The sequence below is a fragment of the Lolium rigidum genome, chromosome 7, assembly GCF_022539505.1.
Source record: "Lolium rigidum isolate FL_2022 chromosome 7, APGP_CSIRO_Lrig_0.1, whole genome shotgun sequence".
NCBI lineage: Eukaryota > Viridiplantae > Streptophyta > Magnoliopsida > Poales > Poaceae > Lolium > Lolium rigidum.
In genome coordinates, this window is record NC_061514.1 from 300315747 (window position 1) to 300323497 (window position 7751).

The 7751-nt window shown below is 41.4% G+C and overlaps 1 long non-coding RNA gene across 1 annotated transcript; it reads left to right on the top strand.

Moving 5' to 3' along the window:
• Nucleotides 1-5826: 5826 nt before the first annotated feature.
• Nucleotides 5827-7049, top strand: LOC124669777. Its single transcript, XR_006992320.1, has 3 exons — nucleotides 5827-6429; nucleotides 6508-6578; nucleotides 6722-7049. It is a non-coding gene; the product is annotated as an uncharacterized LOC124669777 (long non-coding RNA).
• Nucleotides 7050-7751: the final 702 nt, after the last annotated feature.

Here is a 7751-nt window from a genome sequence, read left to right on the forward strand (position 1 = left end):
AGTCACATCATGTTGGCGTAATTGTAAGCAATCAGGTTTACTATTCTTGGCATGTGTGGTACAATTTCCTGGGACAATACCCAATCTAGCCCGTTCAATTTGAACGGACGGTTTGTTCAATGTTGAGGTGTGTCAGTCTAGTACTATAAGACTCGATCCTGGGTATCTTTTTTTAAGCTCATGATTTTCTCCACAATTATGGTGAGAATTTAAGTCTTATTACGCTTGTATCTTGGCCGCACATATGGCCTACATAATCTAAACTATATAACACTACAATCATACTACCATTGGAAAAATATGGCATCCGAAGTTTCTTGTGTTTTTTTTTGTAATACATATCTCATATTTTGTTAGTCAAACTGATCTCCTAGGGCTAAGTGTAAGATTAATAATCTGATATGGAGCTTGGGGGTACTAGACATGCATTGCGAGGCTTCACTGCACCCAAAATAAAGTGGAGTAGAGTACTAGTATTGTACTCCACTACACTTCTATATCTACAAATATTCACCACTTTCCATTTATTAAATTTAGAACAAAAATATAGAACATTTGAAATTTTCTACTATACTTCTTTCCATTTATTAAAATGAACTCCTTACATGAAGTAATTAAAATATGGATGCCTAGAATCATTCACTTTAGTACATTTAGATGGCTTATAACGGTTTCTATGACCAATCTATAACATAAATCTAGTTCAAATTTGATCTATTTTTTATGAACAAAATTGGAAACTCAACTTGGCATTTTTGTTTATTATGACCAGATTCACATATGTAGTGATTCATTTTCTTTTCAAATCGACATACCATTTCCTCGTGAACTCTTCATCTTTTTTAGTTTTAATCAATTTCCTTTGGTTGCATTCAAATTTGCTTCAAATTCACCGGCTTCGCCATTCGTACAAATCGTTGATCTTTTCTTTGTAGTTTTGTCATGCATGGAGCATAAAAACCTACCATGGTAACATCTGCATATTTTCTCCCAAAACTCATGACAAACTTTAAAGAACATGCAATTTTAAATTGAGTAAAATTGGTTAAAACTCAACATAAGTCCACATATATTACAAAACTTGAGAAATAATCAAGATATCACCTAAATGGTCATCTTATGACGTATGCCATGTTTCGAAATTGTTACCGTGATAATTTGGCCCTTCTCTTAGGTAGCCACTTCACAATAAAGCTCACATTAAGCTCTTATTTTACACTAATAAAGTAGAATGTATTTTTGTGTGAAATGAAGTCGAATAAAATATATGGAAATTTTGTTGAACGATAAGATGCACATTGCTGCCAAAATTTGGGATAATTTTTAGTAAGTTCACACTGATATATAATGCAATCAACATGACCACACATGTGTAAGCAAAAAAATAAATCTTTTTTTAAATTACCTTAAGGTTGTAAGTTTGTTATTTGTATAGCAATTTTATCTCATACGGCGACTCAAGCTAGCCCATATTTTTATTTTTTTTGAAGTTTGTTTTGTTGCATTCAAATTTGCTTCAATATTCTAGGACCCACCACATTCGTACAAGGGTAATGAAAATTTTAAGTATCGTAGTGCACAGTACATACATACATACATATATATATATATACATATATATATATATATAGCAAGACTATTCTCGAACCCCCCTTAAAAGGGGTTCTAGAATAGCTATTCTCGAACCCCCTATTCCCACTTAGCTTCTACTCCCGAACCAGACCATTTTCCCGCTTCGCTTTCTTTTCCTGAGCCGGCCACTCCACGTCTCCACCCGGCCAGTCCACGCCCCCTCCTGAACCGGTCAACCCACATCCAGATCGCTCACTCCGTTGCCCTCGACATCAGATCTGGAAGACCGGCGGCGCCCCGCTGCCCTCTCCAACCGATTCCGGCGACCGGCGGCGCCCCGCTGCCCTCTCCAACCGATTCCGGCTAGATCAGATTCCAGCGACCGTGCCTCTCCCCTAACCTTCCACCTCCTTATCCACTGACGGCTGCGCCGCTCGCATCCCGTTCCTCTTTCTCCACCAGCGTTCGCTCCCCTCCCATCTCCTTACTCCGTTTTCTCAACCGGTGACTGCGCCCCACTTACACTGCTCATGGCCCGCACCTTCCATGTCGCCGGATCGACTGGGTTTGCGCCATCCCTCCATCCACAACCCATTTCCCCGAACACAACACACACCCACCCCTCTCCATCCTCGCCATCCAGCGCCCCCGGATCAGCTTGCCGCCGGCAGGGACGCCGCCCCGGAGCCCTTCTCCGCATCCCCTCCTCCTGTCGTCCGAGGAGCACCACGCACAGACGGGACGCCTGCGCGAGCAGATCCGCCGTCGTCCGGCCGCCATGGTCCAGCTCGTGCATGTGGCCGGCCGACCCACGGCACCATGTGTGAGCGGCCGAGGTCAGGGGATCTCCTCCACGCATGGTCCTGGTGCAGGCGGTGAAGACCTAAGTGGCGCCTTCAGCGAACTCCGCCCCTACACGTACCAGCCCCTCCTTCTATCTAACTCCACGGCCGGTGGGAGGAGCTCGCCGTGGCGCTGGATTGGCGGCGGGGAGGCTCGGAGGAAGAGATTGCAGTCACCTGCCTGCAGCTTCTGCTACCTGCGACCACCGCCCCAAGCTGCTGCCGGCGGCGACGTCCCCGAGATCCTGCCGGCGGCGACCTCTCCGGCATGCTGCTGCCGGTCACATCTCAAACTCCTCGTCTATATTTGTTCGCTGCTCCCCCTGCTCGCCCCTCCAATCTCCCACGGGAGCTCACAATCCACACCGCCCAGAGCGATTAACTTTTCCACCATGGGAAGTTCACCTTTCCCCCCGGTCGCAGGCCCAGACGCTGCACCCCCAAGTTCGACCTTTCCCTCTGTCTCAACCCATGAAGTTTACTCCATCGCTAATAGTAAGCTTGGGGGCTTTGGGGACAAGATGATATGGCTCTGCCTCAAGAAGCTCTTGTATACCAACGACCAGGGGAGATCGTCAAAGGTGTCTGCTCAAACTTTCTCAAACTTTCTCTGTATGTACAATGTTCTCATCACAATCCCTTTTTTCAGTTTCATAGATAGCTAACTCTTATTGATGAATTGATTTGTTAATAACAAATTGCGGAAACATTACGAGAGATGAAATGGATTTAAAACTGATTCATTATGAGATGAAATATTGATGGACGAAATATGTGTGTAAGTGACCATCATGTGGTCATCCTTATATTCTTTGCATTGCCAGATTGACTAGGATTAGCATGGATATGGAGAAAGACCTAAACGTGCAAGAATATTTTGAGAGTTCAGTATATATAGATGCTTAGTTGTCCTAGGTATTTGTTGTTCAATGTTACTAGATGCTATTTCTGAATCGAAGTTCAGATTGAAATGTGTGGTAGTTCCCTTTCATATTGTTAGTCGCCAAGTACATTTTGTTAGCCACAGATGTTTGTTTCCTTTCATGGGGAAGTTCAGGGATAACAGTTTTTGGTTTTTAGTTGAAAAGCATACAAAATAAAAATATGTTCCAACAAAAAATCATATAAGTGTGTGATGGCTACGAGGTTCAATTCCGTTATCTGGATTTTACAGATTTTTCGTGTTGTAAGTTTTTCCGATGAAGTTCACAATTTACTTGTGCCGGTCATGAGTCTGTGAAAGCCTTTAGAAGTTCAATTTTCCGTTCTTTGTTTTTAATGGGAAATTTTGAATTAAGCCTGAGCAAAATATGGCACATGTACGTGCTGATGCGTGTCTGACTATAAAAATAGGTAGAAGTTCAGTTTGTTTATAAAGAAAGTTTATTGTAGAAGTTCACTACGTCTTGTGGCGATTTCTTTCTGCTCGTGAAGACTTCGCCGAAAGTTCACTGCCGGCCCCATCTAGAAAATTAGCATCTCCATATGTACACATAAAATCAATGGGGGATTTAGATGTAGGAAACTATAAGTTCGGATTTAATTGTGGAACAGTGCGATGGGGGAGAACAATATCTGGCAAATTATGTTCCAACTCTTTTTAATTTATTCATTACATAATTGGGGGAGTCCAGTGCACCGCCCTTGGGAAGTCCACACCGGGTGACCACCAAAGTCCACCACGTCGACACTGAAGGTCTTGTCGATGACCTTCGGCAGTCCACAGAGACATGTATGTGTGGCCACGAGCACAAACAAGCTATCTGCATCTAGAGAGTCCACATTTGTGTATGTCCACAGTTCAGTTGTGTGTATCTCAACAGTTCACCTTTTTTAGTTCAAAGACATGTTAACTTATGTGTCTAGTAAGCTTACTAAATTTGGTTAGTTCGTTTTCCTTTGTTACAAGTTCAATTCGTATGCACTTGAAAAGTTCACAATTTTTGTAGGTAAAATGGCAGAGATAATATACTCGGAAAAAATGCAATTCACAATTTTTTGATCCACTGTTGTATATGTGCACATGGCTAGAAATTCACTTCATCCATGGGTGAAGTAAGCCTATTTTTTCTTGGGAGTTCGCTCCATCAACTATTTTGTCAGCAAGTTCACATCGCCCTCGTGTGGCAGTTCACTTTTTCTCTCAGAGAAAGTTCAGCGTGCTCCTGTTGTTTTGCTGTATAAAAGTATTATCTAGTGTTTCTTTAGCTCTTGACTATCTGTATAAGTACATGAACGAGCATATGCTATATCTAAGACATGGAATGGTCATTTTCTGTATAGGTACTTGATCGAGCATATGCTATATCTAAGACATGGAATGGTGCTCCGGTAATACTCTGCAGGGATTTCAACGCTACACTCAAGGTAATTAACTAGTAAACAATTTATATTTGCATTCAAGATTACATTCGAGGTCCCTATTCTTATGTGTTTATACTCGTTCTTGACGCTAAGAAAGGTCTATATGCTGCCCAGAGCACTCTGCACAATTTAATAAGAGAGCAAGAAAAGTTAGAACTTTTGGAAAGACAAAATAAACTTGATTCTGGACAGTCCACTCTCAGTAAAACAAACTCGATTTATCTGGAGTGTATTTCAAAAGACCAAGTAACTATATTGGTTGGTTTTTCTTTCGGAAGTTCATATTTATTTGTTAGAAAGTTAGGTTCACATCTCTATTACATCTCAAAAAATTCAATTGCCTCCTAAAAGAGATGATATAATTGTGCATTGATTGAGATAATACAATTGAAGGAATTGAATCTACTACAATTTTTAATTTGCTACTAATGTACATGGACCAACGCTGTCGCGCCATGCGCACAACAGCAGTGCCCGCCTCTCTATTGTCGCTTCTGCGTCGGCACAGCGCCCTGGTAACCAGCAACACCGCCCCTTCCTTTACTCCTCTTACCAAATGAACTCTGTAGTTTACTGTCTTCAAAGCATGAAATTCAGATGATGAACTTGTGAAGTTCAGTCGATGTGAGAAATTGGGCAACGCTCGGATACCATGGATGAAATTCTTATGTTGTTCAAAAGGAGAAGTTCGGATAGTGCTCCTCAATACTGCTACTATGTAGTGCCGACTGCCGATGCTGGCCACTGTACCTCAACCACCTTGCTCAGAATGGCAGTCTGTCGGGCAGCACCATTCTGCTAGACTTCATTGGTTGCATCTGAAGTTCACATGTTCTCTTAAACTGCAAGTAATATTTTAGCATCTCAGTAGAAATTGTGTACTTGACCTGGGAGTTTAAAAATGTGTAATCGCAAAATTGCAGCACTGATGTAAGTGTTTGTAATAGGAAATCCACTTGATGTAAGTTCTGCAAACTGAGCATGCTGCATCTGTCTAATTGATTCTACGTCTCTCTTAACTAATTTATACACTATCCATTAATTTATCTTCTGCTCAATTAATTATGGATCGATTAGATAGCCATAAAAATAGAAGTTCACCTTCCACATACGAACTTTACTTATTTTTGTTGGAAGTTCACTTGGTCCCCTGAATTTGGGTTAAAAGTAGGCAACAGAATAATTGCGAAGTTCGCTTATATTTTACGGCAAAGTTCGGCTCGTCGAGTTCGGAGTGTAGGTTTTCTTTTGAATGCCCTGGGACGTTCACTTTGAATGAGCTGGTAGTTCACCTTGTCTTCCTGGTCAGTCAAGAAGTTTGATTTGTCTATGCTTGAAGTTTGCTTCTTTTTTCGCGGTAGTCTGCCTCATCAATTATTTTACTGCAAGCTCACATCGTACTTGTGTGGAAGTCCACCTTTTGAATCTATGAGAAGTTCAGTTTTATAGAACAGACTGTCGTTACTCTATTGCTTCTCTGTCCGTGTGTATAATTTTTCACTCCTTCTCTTATCTTGCTGTACTACCAGTACTTACGTTTTTATTTCTTTCTTCTATCTTGCGAGAAGCATTTGATCAAATAATCATGTAGCCAGGTTGGAGGTAGAAGGGAACATGAGCTGGCGGTGTTCCCCTTTATTCAGCCTGCTAGGTGAATTAGTCTTTCCAAATTTGATTTTATTTGTTAACTGAATTCCGAAGCTCACAAATGAAGAAATCTGAAGTTCAGACAGAGAAACAAAGCTGCAGCCGTTGCTCCTGGTACTTGGTCTCGCCAACGACCTCACAACTAGCCCCGCGGTAGTTCCCTCTATTCATAACTGAAGTTCATTTATAAATTTATGGGCATGTTTTATGCTTTCTGCTGTTATTGCTGTATGGCTGATGGGAAAAGAATAGAAGCTCACTTTATCTATTTGACAAGTTCACTTTTATATTTCCAGGGGTTCCGGAGCACCAGGCTGTTCTGTGTTTGTTGTCCGGCCGGTAGTTTCGTGAGACGTTCAGATATAGGAACCCAATCTCCAAAAAAGGTAATTAAGACCCAGGTCAGCCTACTCATCTTGATAATAACCTACTTAAATGTGAGCAGTTCAATTAGGCCAAATAGGGAGTTCACATTCCTGTTAAAAATATATAGAAGAAAAATGCCCTCAGCACACTTGTTAGTTTATTTGGTGGTGGAGAAGTTTAGATATTCTTCGGAGGAAGTTTAATCTATGTTTTTGAAAAGTACAGTATGCTTTTATTTAATTTTGGTTTGATTTGTGTGCTTTTAGCTTGCAATTATTTAATCTAGGTTTCGTCGAGACGGGTGTTGGATGGGTGAAGTTCACTTCTTCTAATCATTATAGTTCAGTTCTCCTTAGTACCATCTGTGACCCAGTAGCCATGGCGCAGTTTAGTGTAGGCCATGTTGCAGTTTGCTCTTTGTACATTGGAAGTTCGCCTTATATAAATAATAAGTCCATTCATACTGCTGGTTACAAAAGATGATTGCTGCGAACAATATCTTATATTTGAAAAAGTACTATAACTTGCGATATAGAAGGAAAAAAGAAGTTCATATTGTTCACATGTCAAGTTTACATTTTATATTCTAGGAGCTCTTTTTGTGCTAGTCTATTGAACTGCTGATTCTCCGGTGCTGAACTGCAGATGGATTTCATTTGAAGACTCCTCATTCTAATATGTGAAGCTCACTTCTCCTAATTTGTGAAGCTCACTTTTCTTAATTTGCGAAGATCACGTCTACTGCTTATGGAAGAGTTAATTTATTTTTCTGAATCAGGGAACCGAGTGCGTCATGTCCTGCAGTGAATTCCCCTCGAGCTCCTCTAGACTTACCCAACTAGCCAAGCGACTTCGTGCATGCACAGGTGAGCGGCTGATGCTGAACCACTACTCAAGATGCATCTGAACTACGCGTGCGTGGCCTCCTAGTGATTGGCTGTCTAGCACGGTAAGTTCAGA